At 39.1% G+C, this 20,692-nt stretch overlaps 1 protein-coding gene across 10 annotated transcripts in view; it reads left to right on the top strand.

Moving 5' to 3' along the window:
• Window positions 1-19,920: 19,920 nt before the first annotated feature.
• EDA2R (ectodysplasin A2 receptor) overlaps window positions 19,921-20,692 on the top strand; it is a 44,607-nt gene continuing 43,835 nt past the window's right edge. For 4 of the 10 annotated variants that reach the window (XM_063703224.1, XM_063703223.1, XM_019019003.4 and 1 more), the window contains exon 1: window positions 20,343-20,417. The gene's annotated coding sequence lies outside the window, so the exon portion shown is untranslated. Of the gene's footprint in view, window positions 20,212-20,342; window positions 20,418-20,692 lie in introns of those variants that run through there. The other 6 variants (XM_063703222.1, XM_063703221.1, XM_063703220.1 and 3 more) reach the window with 3 other exon arrangements.

Here is a 20,692-nt window from a genome sequence, read left to right as displayed (position 1 = left end):
TATATCTGGGTGCTCCAGTGTTGGGTGCATATATATTTAACATTTTTCTATTCTCTTGCTGATTTTACCCTTTTATAATTTTACAGTGAACTTCTTTGTCTCTTATAGTTTTTGTCTTGAAATCTATTTTGTCTGATATAAGTACAGCGACTCCTGCTCTTTTATGGTTTCCATTGGCATGGAATATCCTTTTTCATCCTTTTATTTTCAGTCTATGTGTATCTTTATAGGTGAAGTGTGTTTCTTGTAGGCAAGAGATCAATGGTTCTTGTTTTTTTATCCATTCAGTCAGTCTCTGTCTTTTGATTGCAGAGCTCAGTCCATTTACACTCAACATTATTATTTATATGTAAGGACTTACTGCTGCCATTTTATTTTATTTTTGTTGTTTTGTGGTCTTCTCTTTCTTCTTTCTTTCCTTCCTGTCTTCCTCTAGTGAAGGTGCTTTTTTCTGATGATATGGTTTTTAGCTTCTTGCTTTGTCTATGTGTGTTCACTGTATGATTTTTGGTTTGAAGTTACCATGAGGATTGCAAATACTGTCTTGTAACTCATTATTTCAACCTGATAACAACTTAACACTATTTGCATAAACAAACAAACAGACGAAAAGAAAACTAATAACAATTTGACAACTTAACATCATTTCCCTACTTTTTAAACTATCTGTTGCTCCTTCCATGAGGGGGCATCATCTGAGATTTGTCCGGTTTTCCTTTCTTGTTTAACAGGACAGCACGGACTTCCATGCCTCACAATTTCTGTGTTCTCCCACTTCCAGCACCCAGAGATACTCTCCACACCATTCTGCTGCTTCCTGGGTTGGTGGTGGCATGGTATCTGTAATTCAGAACTATTTTTTGTATTTCTTCAGTACCTCTTTCAGTGACATGAAATTAAAACTAGGTAGTATGCTCACCTGATTTTTGGTTCTTAGGAAGGTGTTTTTTTTTTTTTTTTCGTGTGTAGATAGTTGTTAACTTGGTGTCCTTGTTGTGGGCATGGTCTGTGAAGCTTTCTAATTCACCATCTTGCTCCACCTCTCTAAACTATTTTAAAATGTATAATTATATCATGTTTATACTATAGCCACCCTGTTATTTTAGCAAATACTGTGTCTTATTTATTCTTTTTAACTTTTTTTGGTACCCATTAATCATCTCCTCTTCCCCAACCCTAAGTACTCTGGCCAGCTTCTGGTAAACCGTTCTTATACTCTATATCCATGAATTCAATTGTTTTATTTTGTAGCACCCACAGATAAGTGAGAAAAAGTGATGTTTGTCTTTCTGTGCCTGCCTTGTTTCACTTAACATAATCCCTTACAGTTCCATCCAAATTGTTGCAAATGACAGTATCTCATTATCTGTTGTGGCTGAATAGTACTCCATTTTGTATATGTACCTTATTGTCTTTATGAATTTATCTTTGTGAATAATGCTGCAAAAAACATGGGACTGCAGATAAGTCTTCAGTATGCTGATTTCCTTTCTTTAGGGTGTTTATCTAGGCACTGGATTGCTGGATCATATGGTAACTCTATTTTAATTTTTTATGGGACCTCCAAACTGTTCTCCATACCAGTTTTACTAATGTACATGCCCACCAACAGTGTATGAGGGTTTCCTTTGCTTCACATTCTTGACAGCATATGTTATTGCTTGTCTTTTGGATAAAAGCATTTTTTTTTTTTTGAGACGGAGGTTTGCTCTTGTCACCCAGTCTGAGTGCAATGGTGTGTTCTCAGCTCACTGCAACCTCTGCCTCCTGGGTTCAAGCAATTCTCCTGCCTCGGTCTCCTGAGTAGCTGGGATTATAGGCGCCCACAACCATGTCCAGCTAATTTTTTGTATTTTTAGTAGAGACGGAGTTTCACCATGTTGTCCAGGCTGATCTCTAACTCCTAACCTCAGATGATCAACCCCCCTCAGCCTCCCAAAATCCTGGGATTACAGGTGTGAGCCACCACATCCGGCATTTGGTGAAATGATATCTCATTTTACTTTTGATCTGAGTTTCCCTGATGATCAGTAATGTTGAGTACCTTTTCATATACCTCTTTGCCATTTGTATGTCTTTTTTGAGTAATGTCTATTCAGATCTTTTGCCCATTTAAAAATAATATTATTATATTTTTTTTCTTATAGAGCTGTTTGAGCTCCTTATATATTCTGATTGTTGATCTCTTGTTAAATGGGTAGTTTGCAAATATTTTTCTCTCATTCTGTGGATTGTCTCTTCACTGTGTTGATTGTTGCCTTTGCTGTGCAGAAGCTTCTTACGTTGATATGATCTCATTTTTCTATTTTTCTTTTGTTGCCTGTGTCTGTGGGATATTGCTCAAAAGGTTTTTGTCCACTCCCATGTCCTGGAGAGTTTCCCAAAAGTTTTTTGTAGTAGGTTCATAGTTTGGGGTCTTAGCTTTAATTCTTTCATTCATTTTGATTTGTATATGTCTAGAGATAGGGGTCTAGTTTCATTCTTCTGCACATGGATATCCAGTTTTCCCAGCACCATTTGTTGAAGAGATTGTCCTTATTCTAATGTATGCTCTTAAAATCTTTCTTGAAAATGAGTTAATTGTAGGTGTATAGATTTATTTCTGGGTTTTCCATTCTGTTTCATTGGTCTATGTGTCTATTTTTATTCCAGTACCGTGCTTTTTTGGTTACTATTGCTCTGTAGTATAACTTAGTCAGGTAATTTGATTTCTCCAGTTTTGTTCTTTATGCTTGTGATAGATTTGGATATAGTGCATCTTTTATGGTTCCATATAAATTTTAGGATTATTTTCTCTATTTCTGTGAAGAATGTTCTTGATATTTTGATAGTGGTTGGGTTAAATCTGTAGATTGCCTTGGGTAGTATGGACATTTTAACAATATTGATTCTTCTAATTTATGAACATGGATATCTTTCCATTTTTTGGTCCTCTTCAATTTATTTTATCAGTGTTTTATAATTTTCATCGCTAATATATTTCACTACTTTGGTTAAGTTTTTTCCTAGGTACTTTTTATTCATAACTATTGTAAATGAGATGACTTTTTAATTGCCTTTCTACAACGTTCACTGTTGGCATATAAACATGCTACTTATTTCTATACGTTGATTTTGTATACTGTAACTTTGCTGAATTTGTTTATCAGTTCCAATTGTTTTCTTTTGGAGTCTGTACGTTTTTTCCAAATATAATATCACATCATCTCCAAAAAAGGATAATTTGACATATTACTTTTCAATTTGGATGCCGTTCATATCTTACTCTTGTTTGATAGCTCTAGCTAGGACTTCTAGTACTATGTTAAATAACAGTGGTTACAGTGGACATCCTTTTTGTGTTCTAGATCTTAAAGAAAAGGCTTTCATTTTTTTCCCATTCGGTATGATACTAGCTGTTGGTCTTTCCCATTTGTGTGTTATTATGTTTAGGTATATTACTTTGATCTCCAGTTTTTTGAGGGTTTTTATCAGGAAGTCATTTGAATTTTATCAAATGTTTTCTCACCATCAATTGGAATGATAATGTTTTTTGCCTTTCATTCTGTTGATATAATACATTACATTGATTTGCATATGTTGAGCTATTATTGCATTCCAGGGATAAATCCTACTTGGTCATGCTGAATGAACTTTGTAATGTGCTATTGAATTCAGTTTGCTAATATTTGGTTGAGGGTTTTTCCATCAATATGCATCAGTGATAGTGGCCTGTAGTTTTCTTTTTTTGATATGTCTTTGTCTGTTTTTGGCATCAGGCTAATACTGGCCTCATGGAATAAATGTGGAAGCATTCTTACCGCTTCTAGTTTTCAGAATAAGTTCACTAGGTTTGGTATTATTTCCTTCCAAGAAGACTTTTTATTACATCTTCAATCTTGTTACTTATTATTGGCCTATCCTGGTTTTGGATATCTTCATGGTTCAATCTTGATAGCTGGCATGTGTCTAAAAATTTGTCCAGATTTTCTAATTTATTGGCATATAGTTGCTCATAAAAGCCACTAATAATCCTTCGAATTTCTGTGGTGTCAGTTGTAATGTCTCCTTTTTCATCTCTAATTTTATTTAGCTGGAAATGCTCTCTCTCTTTCTTTTTATTTAGTCTGGCTAAAGTTTGTCAATTTTGTTTAATTTTTTTTTAGAAAAACCACTTCTTATTTCATTAATCTTTTTTATTGTCTTCTTGAGTCCAATTTTATTTATTAATTCTCTGATTTTTAGTACTTTTTTCTTCTACTAATTTTTGGCTTTATGTGCTTTTGCTATTTTAATTTTTTAAAGATGCATCTTTAAGTTTATTTATTTGAAGTTTTCTTTCTTTTTTAGTGTAGGCATTTATAATCATAAACTTCTATTTTATTACTCAGTTTGTTGTATTCCATAGGTATGTCATATTTCCATTATCATTTTTTTAAGAAATTGTTCAAATTTCTTCTTAATTTCTTCATTGGCACATGGGTCATTCAGGAACTTGTTAATTCCCATTTATTCATATAATTTCCAAAATCTATCTTGTTACAAATCCTACATTTTTTCCATTATGGTCAGAGAATATGCTTAATATTTTTTCAATGTTTTTGTATATTTTAAGACTTGTTTTGTGACCTAACAGATGGTCTATATTTGAGAATGATCCATGTGCTAAGGGAAAAAAAGTATATTTTGCAGGTGTTTGATAAAATGATCTGTAAATATCTCTTAGGTCCATTTGGTCGATAGTGCAGATTAAGTCCCATGTTTCTTTTTTGATATTCTGTCTGGAAGAACTGTCCAGTGCTGAAAGTGGAGTGTTGAAGTCTCAGCTTTCATTGCATTATGGTTATCTCTCTCTTTGGCTATAATAATATTTGGTTTATATATATGAGTGTTTGTCTGGCTTTGGAATGAGGTTGATGCCGACCTTGTAAAATGAGTTTGCTAGTCTCCCCTCCTATTTTATTTTTTGGAAGAATTTGAGAAGGATTGACCTTAATTCTTCTTTAAATGTTTGATGGAGTTAACCAGTGAAGCTATCAAGTTCTGAGCTTTTCATTCTTGGGAGGTTTTGGATTACTAATTCAATATTTTTATCCATTTTTGATTTGTTCAGATTTCATATTTCTCAATGGTTTAGTCTTGATAGGCTGTATGTTTGTAGGAATTTAACCTTTTTTTTTCAAGTTTATCCAGTTTCTTGGCATATAGTTTTTCATAGTAATCTTTTATGGCCATTTTTATTTCCATGGCGTTAGTTTTAACGTCGTGTCTTTAATTTGTAATTTTGCTTGTTTATTCTCTCTTATCTCAATCTAGCTAAAGGTTTGTCAATTTAGTTTATCTTTTTCAAAAAAGCAGCTCTTAGTTACATTAATCTTTTCTATTGCTTTTCCTTGTATCTATCTTATTTATTTCTGCTGTGTTCTGTGTTATTTTCTTTATTCTGCTGAAGTTGAGCTTCATTTTTCTTCTTTCTCTAGTTCCTTGAAGTCTCAGGTTAGGTTGATTATTTGAGATCTTTCTTATTCTCTATTGTTGGCTTACATTGCTATAAATGCCCTTCTTAAAATTACTTTTCTGCTGCATAAATGTTTTGTTATGTTTTGTTTCCATTTTCATTTTTCTTAAGACTTTTTATTTTCCTTTTTTGGGCCCACTGATTGTTCAGAAGTTAGTGGTTTAATTTCAACTTATTAGTGAATTTTCTCATTTTCATCTTGTTGATGTTTATTTAGTCTTATTCCATTGTGTTCAGAAAAAAAATACTTGATGTGATTTAATCTTCTTAAATGTTTTATTAAGAATTGTTTGTGGCTGGACATATGGTCTATTCTGGAGAGTGTTCTGTGTGTGCTGAATAGAATGTGTATTCTGCTGCTGTTGGATGGAATGTTCTGTACATGTGTGTTGAGCCAGTTGTTCAAATCCACTGTTTTCTTATTGATTTTCTGTCCAGATGATCAATCCATTGTTGAACATGTGGTTTTGAAGTTCTCTACTGTATTTTGCATTTGCTACTATTTTTGCATTTGCATTTTTGCAGAAATGCAAAATAGTCTTCCTTCAGCTCTGTTAATATTTGCTTTATATATTTAGTTGCTGTCATGCTGGTTGCATATGTATTTACAATTAATTGCTATGCCTTCTTGATGAATTGTCCCCTTTATCATTATATAATGCGTTTTTGTCTTTTGTCACAGTTTGGACTTAAAATCTATATTTTGTTTGATATTAGTAGACATATCCCTGCTCTTTGTGATTACCCATTGTATGAAGTATGTTTTTCCATACCGTCACTTTCAGCCTATCTGCATCATTCAAGCTGAACTGTGACTCTTGTAGAAAACATAAGTTGGATCTTGTTTTTCTATTTAGTCACTTTATTCCTTTTTTATTGGAAAATTGAATCTATTTTCATTTTAAGTAATTTTGGATACTAAGAACTTACCACTGCCACTGTGTTTTCTGTCTCTTTTGTAATTCTTTTGTTCATCTCTTCCTCTCTTGTTGTCTGTCTTTGTGATTTGATGACTTTTACCAGTATGTTTTGTTTTCTCTTTATCATCTGTGTATCTAATATTCGCTTTTTATGTAGTTACCATGAGACTTAGAATATACATCTTACATAAAATTGTGTACTATTTGCATATAACCTTCACATATCTATTCTTGTATACTTTAAATCATCTCTAGATGTAAGCATAATATGTAATATGTAAATTCTATGTAAATACTTGTTATACTGTATTTTAAAATTTGTATTATTTTATTGTTATTGGGTTTTAAAACATATTTTTGATCTGTGGTTAGTTGATAATCTGGATGCTGAACTTGCATATATGGAGTGCTAACTGCATACTGGTTTCCTTGATGGTATCCCATAAGTCCCAAATGCTTTCATCACCTTTTTCTTTTATTTTTGTTACTGTTGCTTTCGAGTGGGCAATTTCCAATAATCTGTCTTGTGGTCACTGCTTTATTTTTCTGTGTTATTGAGCCTGTTATTTCCAGCTTTCTCTAGAAATTTTTAGTTCAGTCTTGTGCTCCAGAATTTCTATTTGGTTCCCTTTTATGCTTTCTATCTCTTTGTCAAATGTTTCATTTTTTTGAAGTATTGTTTTCCTGTTATCATTTATCCACAGCAAAGGGCCTGGAGCCTGGGTTCATTGTAGCAGGCCTCGATCCTGGGTCTGCAGGTGGCATACTAGATTCTAAGTCTGCAGGTGGTGGCCTGGAAGCTAGGTCTATAGGGGTTGGCCTGGATGCTGGATCTGTGAGAGCAAGCCTACTATGTGTCTGGGCCTGAAGGATGAGTCTGTGGGCTAAGCCTGAATCCTGGGGCTGTGGGGGGTAATTCTGCAGCCTAAGGCCATAGGCTGGCCTGGTGCTGGGGCCTACTGAAGCAGGTCTGGTCTCGGGGTCCACTGGAGTGTGGGGCCATGAGTACTAGCCTATAGCCTTGGTGTGTGCATGCTGGCCTCATGCCTAGTGCCATGTAAGCCAAACTGGAGCTGGGGTCTGTCAGTTTTGTTCTGACACTGTAGCAGGCCTGGAGGCTGGGTCTGTGGATGCCAGCATGGAGTCTAATGCTGTGGGGACTAGCCTGGTGCTGGGGCTTCTCCAGAGTCTGGGAGGGGCCTGGAACCTCAATATATAGGGACTGGCCTATAGCTGTGGTGAGCCTGGTAACTAGGCCAGATATATTAGTATGGATAATTTACCTATCATTTATGTGCCTCAATTTTCTCATGTATAAAATAGGAGCGATGTCATGGTTTTTGCCGAGACGTGGGGGAGGGGTAATATGGATAACGTAAAACTTTCTTTCCTTCCCTCTTTGATGTGTCTTTTCTTATTTCTGTGCTATGTCCAGGTGCTATAATCTATCGCCTGGATTCCTTTACTCTTGTGAACATATTTTTGTTCATGGATAGTTTTATTTTTTGTAATTGTCATTGTTGGTGTTGCTTGTTTGTTTTGGTTTTTAAGAGAGTTTTGCTCTGATCACCCAGGTTGGAATGCAGTGGCATCATCTGTAGCTCACTGCAGCTTTAAACTCCTGGGCTCAAGCAATCCTCCCACCTCAGCCTTTCAAGTAGCTGATACCACGGGCTCATACCATGACAATAGGCTAATTACTTTTTTTTTTTTTGTAGAGATTGGGGTCTCCCTTTGTTGCTCAGGCTATGGATTGTTTTTCAAATTGATGTTTCTACAAGAGGATGAGTGCTGAAAAGTTCTATCCAACAATGTTGCTGCTGTCACTCCCACTTAATGTTTTATATGTTTACTTGTTTCACTTTTGAAAATGGAGCTAATTATGGAGCTGCTCTGGAAGGGTTAGTGAAATAACTTACATAAATTACCTAGTATAGTGCCTGTATATAGTGCACATCCAACAGACAGCAATTCTGCCCTTTCCAATTAGTAAATTGCTACAATAAGAGTAATTCCACTTTCCTGTGATTATAAAGATTGAATGAGGTACATGTGTACAGGACTTTAAAGGGTTATATCCCACATTACTTTAAAGTAATATTATTAACAAATACATGTGTAGAATAGTCAGTATTGCAGAGCCTTCTGGTCACTGTGCTGAGCTTCTGAGCATAGGCCTGCTAAGGTATAGAGTAGGCATAGAGGTTTGGCTACTTGTCTGAGTCAGAATTACATTTGAAGTGATTTGAGTAAGGTGAGAGCAGACAATAAGGGGAAGTAATGATAAGGAAAGTACTCATGTAACCAAATACCACCTGTACCCCAATAACTTATGGAAAAATATTAATTTAAAAAATAAAAAATAAAAATAAATAAATGAAAAGAAAAAGAAAAATAGAAGGAAGCTAGGGGACAGGATTCTTTTTTCAACATTAGAAATAGTGTTTTCCAAGAAAAGAGTGACCACTACTGGAAAAAGCTGTGGAAAAATCAAGTAAGAAGACGAGTGAAAAAAGCAAGTCGGGCGGTTCCAACATGGCCGAATAGGAACAGCTCCAGTCTACAGCTCCCGGCATGAGCGACAAAGAAGATGGATGATTTCTGCATTTCCAACTGAGATTTGAAGACACTAGTTGTTCTCCCAGAACACAGCTTGAGATCTGAGAATGGACAGACTGCCTCCTGAAGTGGGTACCTGACCCCCAATTAGCCTAACTGGGAGGCACCCCCCAGTAGGGGCAGACTGACACCCCACACGGCCAGGTACCACTTTGAGACAAAACTTCCAGAGGAACGATCAGGCAGCAACATTTGCTGTTCACCAATATCTGCTGTTCCGCAGCCTCTGCTGCTGATTCCCAGGAAAACAGGGTCTGGAGTGGACCTCTGGCAAACTCCACAGACCTGCAGCTGAGGGTCCTGACTGTTAGAAGGAAAACTAACAAACAGAAAGGACATCCACACCAAAACCCCATCTGTACGTTACCATCATCAAAGACCAAAGGTAGATAAAACCACAAAGATGGGGGAAAAACAGAGCAGAAAAGCCGAAAATTCTAAAAATCAGAGACCCTCTCCTCCTCCAAAGGAACGCAGCTCCTCACCAGCAACGGAACAAAGCTGGATGGAGAATGACTTTGACAAGTTGAGAGAAGAAGGCTTCAGACGATGAAACTTCTCCGAGCTAAAGGAGGAAGTTCAACCCCATCGCAAAGAAGTTAAAAACCTTGAAAAAAGATTAGGCAAATGTCTAACTACAATAAGCAATGCAGAGAAGTCCTTAAAGGACCTGATGGAGCTGAAAACAATGGCACAAGAACTACATGATGAATGCACAAGCCTCAGTAGCCAATTCGATAAACTGGAAGAAAGGGTGTCAGTGATGGAAGATCAAATGAATGAAATAAAGTGAGAGGAGAAGTTTAGAGAAAAAGGAAATGAACAAAACCTCCAAGAAATATGGGACTATGTGAAAAGACCAAATCTACATCTGATTGGTGTACCTGAAAGTGATGGGGAGAATGGAGCCAAGTTGGAAAACACTCTGCAGGATATTATCCACTAGAACTTTCCCAATCTAGCAAGGCAGGCCAACATACAAATTCAGGAAATACAGAGAATGCCACAAAGATACTCCTTGAGAAGAGCAACTCCAAGACACATAATTGTCAGATTCACCACAGTTGAAATGAAGGAAAAAATGTTAAGGGCAGCCAGAGAGAAAGGTTGGGTTACCCACAAGGGGAAGCCCATCAGGCTAACAGCTGATCTCTCAGCAGAAACTCTATAAGCCAGAAGAGAGTAGGGGCCAATATTCAACATTCTTAAATAAAAGAATTTTCAATCCAGAATTTCATATCCAGCCAAACTATGCTTCATAAGTGAAGGAGAAATAAAATCCTTTACAGACAACCAAATGCTAAGAGATTTTGTCACCACCAGGCCTGCCCTAAAAGAGCTCCTGAAGGAAGCACTAAACATGGAAAGGAACAACTGGTACCAGCCACTGCAAAAACATGCCAAATTGTAAAGACCATTGAGGCAAGGAAGAAACTGCATCAACTAACGAGCAAAATAACCAGCTAACATCATAATGACAGGATCAAATTCACACATAACAATATAAACCTTAATTGCAAATGGGCCAAATCCTCCAATTAAAAGACACACACTGGCAAATTGGATAAAGAGTCAAGACCAATCAGTGTGCTGTATTCAGGAAACCCATCTCAAGTGCAGAGACACACATAGGCACAAAATAAAGGGATGGAGGAAGACCTACCAAGCAAATGGAAAACAAAAAAAAAGGCAGGGGTTGCAATCCTAGTCTCTGATAAAACAGACTTTAAACGAACAAAGATCAGAAGAGACAAAGAAGGCCATTACACAATGGTAAAGGGATAAATTCAACAAGAAGAGCTAACTATCTTAAATATATATGCACCCAATACAGGAGCACCCAGATTCATAAAGCAAGTCCTTAGAGACCAACAAAGAGACTTAGACTCCCACACAATAATAATGGGAGAATTTAACACCCAAATTTAAACAATAGACCAACGAGACAGAAAGTTAACAAGGATATCCAGGAATTGAACTCAGCTCTGCACCAAGTGGACCTCACAGACATCTGCAGAATTCTCCAACCCAAATCAACAGAATATACATTCTTCTCAGCACCACACCGCACTTATTCCAAAATTGACGGCATGGTTGGAAGTAAAGCACTCCTCAGCAAATGTAAAAGAACAGAAATTATAACCAACTGTCTCTCAGACCACAGTGCAATCAAACTAGAACTCAGGATTAAGAAACACACTCAAAGGCGCTCAACTACATGGAAACCGAACAACCTGCTCCTGAATGACTACTGGGTACATAACGAAACGAAGGCGGAAATAAAGATGTTCTTTGAAACCAACGAGAACAAAGACACAACGTACCAGAATCTCTGGGACACATTTAAAACAGTTTGTAGAGGGAAATTTATACCACTAAATGCCCACAAGAGAAAGCAGAAAAGATCTAAAATTGACACCCTAACATCACAATTAAAAGAACTAGAGAAGCAAGAGGAAACACATTCAAAAGCTAGCAGAAGGCAAGAAGTAACTAAGATCAGAGCAGAACTGAAGGAGATAGAGACACAAAAAAAGCTTCAAAAAACCAATGAATCCAGGAGCTGGTTTTTGAAAAGATCAACAAAATTGATAGACCGCTAGCAGGACTAAAAAAGAAGAAAAGAGAGAAGAATCAAACAGATGCAATGAAAAGTGATAAAAGGGAGATCACCACCGATCCCACAGAAATACAAACTACCATCAGAGCATAGTATAAATACCTGTACGCAAATAAACTAGAAAATCTAGAAGAAATGGATAAATTCCTCGACACATACACCCTTCCAACACTAAACAAGGAAGAAGTTGAATCTCTGAATAGACCAATAACAGGTTCTTAATTGAGGCAATAATTGATAGCTTACCAACCAAAAAAAGTCCAGGACCAGATGGATTCACAGCCGAATTCTACCAGAGGTACAAAGAGGAACTGGTACCATTCCTTCTGAAACTATTCCAATGAACAGAAAAAGAGGGAATCCTCCCTAACTCACTTTATGAGGCCAGCATCATCCTGATACCAAAGCCTGTCAGAGACAAAACCAAAAAAGAGAATTTTAAACCAATTTCCTTGATGAACATTGATGCAAAAATCCTCAATAAAATACTGGCAAACCAAATCCAACAACACATCAAAAAGCTTATCCACCATGGTCAAGTGGGCTTCATCCCTGGGATGCAAGGCTGGTTCAACATATGCAAATCAATAAACATAATCCAGCATATAAATAGAACCAACAACAAAAGCCACATGATTATCTCAATAGATGCAGAAAAGGCCTTTGACAAAATTCAACAACGCTTCATGCTAAAAACTCTCAATAAATTAGGTATTTATGGGATGTATCTCAAAATAATAAGAGCTATGTATGACAAACCCACAGCCAATATCATACTGAATAGGCAAAAACTGGAAGCATTCCCTTTGAAAATCAGCACAAGACAGGGAGGCCCTCTCTCACCACTCCTATTCAACATAATGTTGGAAGTTCTGGCCAGGGCAATTAGGCAGGAGAAGGAAATAAAGGGTATTCGATTAGGAAAAGAGGAAGTCAAATTGTCCCTGTTTGCAGATGACATGATTGTATATCTAGAAAACCCCATTGTCTCAGCCCAAAATCTCCTTAAGCTGATAAGCAACTTCAGCAAAGTCTCAGGATACAAAATCAATGTACAAAAATCACACCATTCTTATACACCAATAACAGACAAACAGAGAGCCAAATCATGAGTGAACTCCCATTCACAATTGCTTCAAAGAGAATAAAATACCTAGGAATCCAACTTACAAGGGATGTGAAGGACCTCTTCAAGGAGAACTACAAACCACTGCTCAAGGAAATAAAAGAGGATACAAACAAATGGAAGAACATTCCATGCTCATGGATAGGAAGAATCAATATCATGAAAATGGCCATACTACCCAACGTAATTCATAGATTCAATGCCATCCCCATCAAGCTACCAATGACTTTCTTCACAGAATTGGAAAAAACTACTTTAAAGTTCATATGGAACCAAAAAAGAGCCCACATTGCCAAGTCAATCCTAAGCCAAAGAAGAAAGCTGCAGGCATCATGCTAACTGACTTCAACCTATACTAGAAGGCTATAGTAACCAAAACAGCATGGTACTGGTACCAAAACAGAGATATAGACCAATGGTATAGAACAGAGCCCTCAGAAATAATACCACACATCTATAATTATCTGATCTTTGATAAAGGGGACAAAAACAAGAAATGGGGAAAGGATTCTCTATTTAATAAATGGTGCTGGGAAAACTGGCTAGCCATATGTAGAAAGCTGAAACTGGACCTCTTCCTTACACCTTATACAAAAATTAATTCAAGAGGGATTAAAGACATAAATGTTAAACCTAAAACCGTAAAAACCCTAGAAGAAAACCTGGGCAATACCATTCAGGACATAGGCATGGACAAGGACTTCATGTCTAAAACACCAAAAGCAATGGCAACAAAAGCCAAATTTGACAAATGGGATCTAATTAAGCTAAAGAGCTTCTGCACAGCAAAACAAAATACCATCAGAGTGAACAGGCCACCCACAGAATGGGAAAAAATTTTTGCAATCTACTCATCTGACAAAGGCCTAATATCCAGAATCTACAATGAACTCAAAGAAATTTACAAGAAAAAAACAGACAACCCCATTAACAATGGGCGAAGGATATGAATAGACATTTCTGAAAAGAAGACATTTATGCAGCCAACAGAGGCATGAAAAAATGCTCATCATCACTGGCCATCAGAGAAATGCAAATCAAAACCACAATGAGATACCATCTCACACCAGTTAGAAGGGCGATCACTAAAAAGTTAGGAAACAACAGGTGCTGGAGAGGATGTGGAGAAATGGGGACACTTTTACAGTGTTGGTGGGACTGTAAACTAGTTCAACCATTGTGAAAGTCAGTGTGCCAATTCCTCAGGGATCAAGTACCAGAAATACCATTTGACCCAGCCATCCCATTACTGGGTATATACCCAAAGGTGCATAAATCATGCTGCTATAAAGACACATGCACACGTATGTTTATTGCAGCACTATTCACAGTAGCAAAGGCTTGGAACCAACCCAAATGTCCAACAATGATAGACTGGATTAAGAAAATGTGGCACATATACACCATGGAATACTATGCAGCCATAAAAAATGATGAGTTCATGTCCTTTGTAGGGACATGGATGAAGCTGGAAACCATCATTCTTAGCAAACTATCGCAAGGACAAAAAACCAAACACCACGTGTTCTCACTCATAGGTGGGAATTGAACAATGAGAACACTTGGACACAGGAAGGGGAACATCACACCCGGGGCCTGTTGTGGGGTGGGGGAAGGAGGGAGGGATAGCATTAGGAGATACACCTAATGTAAATGATGAGTTAATGGGTGCAGCACACCAACATGGCACATGTATACATATGTAACAAACCTGCATGTTGTGCACATGTACCCTGAAACTTAAAGTATAATAAAAAAAAAAAGAAAAAAAAAGATGAGAGAAAATGTTTCCTAACATTTGGCAGTTAAGTGGTCCCCTGTAACTTTAGGGAGAACAAATGGGGCTAGAAGCCAGATTATAGTAGGTTGGGGAGCTAATGGAAATTAAAGTCATGGAAACAGTTATTAGAGAAAACTCTATCCAGAAATTTGGCTAAGAAAAAAAATGAGACGAGGCTGTTGTTTGAGAAAGAGGAAATGTGGTGGAAGGGTTGATTTTATTTTGTAGCGGGAGGAATTCAAATATGTTTATGAGTAAAAGGGGTAGGCACAGAAGGCAGGTAAATAATGATGCCATAGAGACTGGGGGTAATTGATGGAGAAAGATTCATAGATATCAGGGGAGGCATTCTCTCCTCTTCTTCAAGAGGAAAGGCCAAGATGAATGAAGACAGAGAGAACCTTACAGGAATTAGGGAAGAAGTTATAGGCACTAAATGCCTAATAGAATCTGTTTTATTGATGAAGAAGAAAAGAGTCAATGTTTCTGGGCTAAGAATTCAGTGCTAACGTAGGAACTTAACCTTTACTTCTAAAGGTAGAGGTTTAGAATAGCTCTTCAGAGAGGATGGAAGGAGCCTCTGATTGGAAGGGAAAGCAAGGATTGCACATTTGAGTGTGACAGTTTATAATTAAGGTATCAGCTATTCTTGAGAATCCTGGGTCAATTGCCACTTATTGGTTGTGGCACTGATAGATGGCATAGATAAGGTACCTATCGTTTCTGTGCCTCAATTTTGTCATCTATAAAATAGGAGTGATGTCATGGTTTTTGCCTCATAGGATTATTGTGATGATTAAATGAGCTATTGCATACAGAACATTTGGCATAGGGCCTGACATATAGAGTTCATCAAGCATTGATCAAGTGTTGGCTATTATTATTATTCTGGGTGTGGGCTTCAATTCCTTTTTAGCCATCTTATTTTTATTGTGGCACACCTGAGGCCTGGGAGCTCATTATAGAAGGATACATTCAAATGTGAACATTTTTCTCCTTGGGCCCACCCATTTATTTATTCAACAGATGTATTGATATATATATATATATATATATATATAATATGTAAAAATGTATTGAGCGCTTAAAATACTCTAGGTACGGTTTTGCATGTGGAAATTTGTGAAATGGTATATAAGGTCCCTGCCACATAGGTTCACACTCCAGTGAGAGAAGTTAGAATCAGGCCAGAGGGCCAATGGAGGGTGGGAGGAACTCTGTAAAATCCGTACACTTGAGGGGCAAGTGGAGAATGAGAATCCATAAAATGCTGTAGAGAAATAAGTGAAACTAGAAGACATTAGTTCCATGAAAGTCAAGGGAAGAGAGTCAGAAAGAAAAGAATCCAGACAATGTTGGATGTTTTAGATAATTCAAATAAGAAAACAGAAGAATCCATGGGTTTGATAGTATGGAAATCATGGGTGACCTTGAGAAGAGCAAAATGTAGTGAGTTTGGAAATGAAGAGGTGGAGGTGAGGATATGAAAAGAATTAATCTTAGTTCAGAATGGAAAGACAATTTAGGAGAAAGAGCCAGAGGAAGAAAGACCATGAAGATACAAATAAAGCAAAATGGAATAGACAGGAGTAAACACAGATGGAGACAGGAGGGACAGGAGGAAACTCTGAGGTAAGAAACAGGATGAACTTGAATGTGGAGATGTCAGAAGTTGTTTAGACTTCAAGTTTCATGCCCTTTTACATTCTCGGTGAAACTGGAGGTGAAGTCATCTGCTAGGAGTTTGGGAGCTGTGTTGAGCACTTGACTTAAGAAGAGTGAGTTTTAAAAGCCATCTTGGGCAAGTGGAATAGAAGATTATTTAAAATGAGAGATAACACTATTGGACTGTGCTAGAATCTAGCTGAAGTTTGGAAATTCCCATGGCTAGAAGTAACTCTTATACCCCAGCTTTCTAATTCAGAAGACCTAAGCCTGTATACACCACTGCAGCAAACATTTATGGCCAAGTTTATCTACACACATCTCACAGGCTAAAGAGAACAAGAAGCTGATATTGTGTTCAGGGACATCCTTAGCAATGTTTGAGTTTACAGGGGTTGCCCCACAGGCCTCAGCATCCCCTTAGTCTTTCAGCCTCTTTTCCTGCCCCCTGGTCCCAGTCTTGAGAGGAGCTATAAGGGCCCCATTCTGCCTGGATAACCATGAAGCTCCTTCATGAAAGGTGGTCCTGCCATTGTTGGACACTAGAATTAGAGGCTACCCAGGATTCTCTGAGACACAGCCAAGGCCAGTATTCCCCTGAGTGACCCTAAGTAACCTCTGAGAGAGAGCTGAGGGGTGGCATCAGAGAGCCCTGAATCTCACTGAGCCCCAGAATCTGTCTGGTCCCAGAGATAAGCAGAGTGGAGGCTGGTCCTGTCTATCCTGCTGTCAGGTTAGGCTGGTTCCAGCAGTAGAGTGTAGGTAGAGAAACTCTGTACTGATAGTTCTCAGTTTGGGTTCACGAAGTGACTCCTGTTTATCATAAAAGGAGGGGCTGTGGAAAGCCCCCAAGAAATTAGCTGATCCAAACTTAGTTCTGCTGCACAAGCACATGGAGCTAGAGTGGCTCCCCCATAGAGAGCAGAGTTGAGAGCCTTAACCCTACTCACCACCACACTGCACCGGAGGTCCTGGGGCTATGTTGAGAAAAAGCTCACCTACCCAGTGGATTTCAAAAGGCCTAGGCAATCCCATTAGCTTGTACTAGCTAGGGTATTCAAGAAAGTCCACTTTGATAAAGTGACATTTAAGCAGGGATATGGAGGAAGTGAGAAAAGGAGCCATGCTGATATCTGGGGGAAGAATTGGCTAGGCTGAAGGAGCAGCAACTGCAAAGACCAGAGTCTTGAGCATGCTTTGAGTGTTGGAAGAAATATCAAGGCCGCCAGCTGGGGTTGGGTATGGTGGTCAAGGTGAGTGGTAAGAGGTGAGATCAGAGATAGAGGGGCAGGTTAGTGAGGATGGGATGGCGTGGGATAGATTGTAGACATTATAGACCATAGTTAAGGATTTGGGGTTTTCTGCTGAATAAGAAGCCAACCAGTAGAATTGCTTGGACAGACTTAGACTGATGTACTTTTAAAAGGATCATTCTGGTTGCTCTGCTGAGAATTGACTGGAGTGGGGTAAGCATGAGAGCAAGGAGAGCTATTGGAGGATATGGCAATAATTCAGGCGAAAAGTAATCGTGGCTTGCACCAGAGTGGTTGCAGTGAAGGTGCTAAGAAGTTGGTGAAATTCAGAGTTTATCTCTGAGGCAGGAGGCAGAGCTGATAGGATGTGCTGATGGGTTGAATGTGAGGTGTGAGCAAAAGGAGAGGGGAGGATAATTCTAATGATTGTGGCTTCATAGATTATGAAGATAAAATGAATTAATTCATGAAAAAAATTTGAGAAGTGCCTGGCAAGTGCTTAGTGAGGGCCAGCTAACTGTTATAGTATTATTGGACAAGTTATGGTGGAGGACAGTGGTTTCATATTTGCTGCTTATAATCACTTTCCACAGTAGCTTGTGGACTCTGACATATCCCTGGTACCTCTATCTCAAGTTTCCTCCTGTACTTCCAGGCAGAATCATAGAGTACAAGGAGCCTCTTCATCTACAAAATGAGGATGGTAACCTCAACCTCATAGAATGGTTGTAAGGTATAAACGGACGCATATGCATGATTTATAGATGCTCAGTAAATGTTATTCTTGTCCACCTTCTAGACCTTTGCTACTAAAACTATGGTCTGTGGCCCAGCACCATCAATATCACCTGGAAGCAGTTAGAAAATCAGAGTCTTAGTCCCACACCACAGCTGCTAACTCAGAATCTGTGTTTTAACAAGATCCTTAGGTGATTTGTGTGCACATTAATATGACAGAAGCACGGCTCTAGCGTTTCAAGGTCATCCAGTCCAACAGTCTCTTCAGGGTACAGATGCAGAAAGGAAAACTAAGAGAGAAGAAGAGATTTACATGATGTTACACTTAGTTTTGTCAAGACATCTAAATTCCAAGCTAGGGTTCTTTACACTAAAGTTTCAAAACTGTCTGTAATTCAGCCTCTCTGGGTAGGAAAGGATGGAGAAAAAGAAGAGGTCCTGTTTTCTAGGAAAGGACAGAACAGAATTAGGAGGTACCCAGGGTAGCTATTTTCATTTGAATCTCACAGATGATTTCAGAGGTCCCTAAATTGCATTCATGTATTTATTTATATTTAATAAACACTTCTATACCACTATGTCCCAGAAATCATTCTAAGCTCCTTACGCATATGAACACTATTTTGTATATTAACTCATATAATACCTAAAACAATCCTATGAGTAAGGGATTGTTATTTTCCCCATTTTACAGAAGAGAATCCTGAGCCACAGAGTGGTTAAGTAACTTGCCTTAGGTCACAAAGCTAGTAAGGGGCAGACCTAGGATTCCAATTCTGGCAGTTTTCCCTTCTACTAGGCCGGAGCCCACAGTAGCCTATTCTGGTCTTAACTCTAGCTAGGGGACAGATATGAAGTCCATTTAGGACTTTTTCTACTTCAGCTTAGGGCCTATTCAGCCCTTTCCCACCAAAGGCTTTTCAGCTGCTTTACTGAGACCCCACCCTGAGCTGGCATATAGCCTCTGCCCAGTACAGGAGGGGTCCCTCGGAGACTGATAATGGCACATTTCTTGGTCCTCTCCCCCATACCTTGGCTCAAGCTTTTCTTTTCCTCTACCCATTAGGCTATTTCCTCTTTGACCTCTTTTAAAACCTCCTAATCTATTGAAAAGCATTTGCTTTCCTTGTCAGACTCTTTTTTACTCCTTCTTCCTACTGGCCCCCAAACCCTTCCAGTCTGCACCTCATAGTTTGGCCCTTAATTCTCTGTCTCTGTCCGGTCTATTTTATCTTCCCAGCTCTTCAAACTCTTCAAGGTCAGGGACTAGTAACGTTTCGGGATTTATCCACCTCTGCCTCTGAGATCATAGATTAATAAACTCCCAAAGTGTCATTGTTTGAAGTGCCCTTAGAGACTACGTAGCTCAACCCCCTCCTTGTACAGACACTCAGGGGCCCAGAGAAGATGGATGATCAAAGCTGAGTGCCGAATCCAGTTTTCCTTTATTTTTAGTGGTCTTTTCCCTGCTTCATGTCTGCTCTCTTCCTCCTGTCACAATCCTATCTACCCTTCTGAATGGAGGAGTATTTTTTTGAGGCAGACGCAGAGCTGGAAAGCGGCTTCTCCATGTGTCTGAAAATTTTGGCTTTTCCAACAATAATTTTCCCTGTCAAACTCCAAGCCTGCTAAGTCATGAATAAACTTTGATGAGCTGAGCTGCATTCAGCTGTGAAAGAGACAACTTGATGCTTTCTCTGGACCCCACTCCCTGGCCCTCTACTCTCTGGCCCCCGCTTCAGTCCCAGGAGATTTGCAGCTCCTGCCATACCAGTGGCTGGGTCACTGTTCTTCAGCCTCACATTGTGCCTCTCAAAGGCAGTTTCTTTTCGTAGCCACGCCTGGGCACTCAAACAGTCCAATAGCTGCTCTAGGAACTTCACGCGGGCGGAAGAGGTAAGCTTACCGTGAAAGGAGGGTTTGGGCTGTTGTTGCTACACGTGGATGTGAAATGAGTCAAGCGGAACTTTGATTACAAGGAATTTCATATACTGTGAGTGTGTATGCAGGCTGGGGGCTGAGGGGCGGGGGCTGAGGGGCGGGGCTGATGCGCGGGTCTGAGGGGCGGGGGCTGAGGGGCGCGGGGTGAAGGGCGGGGGGTGACGGGAGGGGGCTGGGTGAGATGTGTGCTCTGCGCTGAGGTGGGTTTGTACCGGAGTCCCATTTGGGAGCAAGAGCCATCTACTCGTCCGTTACCGGGTGAGTGTGGGAACACCCCCTGGTGTGGCAAGGCGGCTGGGACCTGCGGCATCTAGGTGCAGAAGTACAGAATCAGGTCAGGATGATCCTGCTAGGGTACCACAAAATCAGAACAATTGGGAAGGCGCCCTGTGGCTGACTGTCAGTCCATCCATTTGTGTCCGGAGAGCGCTTTCTGAGGTACCAGGGATCTGGGCTGACATCTCTAGGATCTTGGCGAGCCAGTTCCTGTAGGCTCTTACTGGACCTGCATTGCCTCTGAGAACATGCCTGGA

The sequence above is a fragment of the Gorilla gorilla genome, chromosome X (assembly GCF_029281585.2).
Source record: "Gorilla gorilla gorilla isolate KB3781 chromosome X, NHGRI_mGorGor1-v2.1_pri, whole genome shotgun sequence".
In the NCBI taxonomy this organism is placed as follows: domain Eukaryota; kingdom Metazoa; phylum Chordata; class Mammalia; order Primates; family Hominidae; genus Gorilla; species Gorilla gorilla.
The sequence above is the reverse complement of the archived record's forward strand: the minus strand, read 5'-3'. Positions and strand labels throughout refer to the sequence as shown.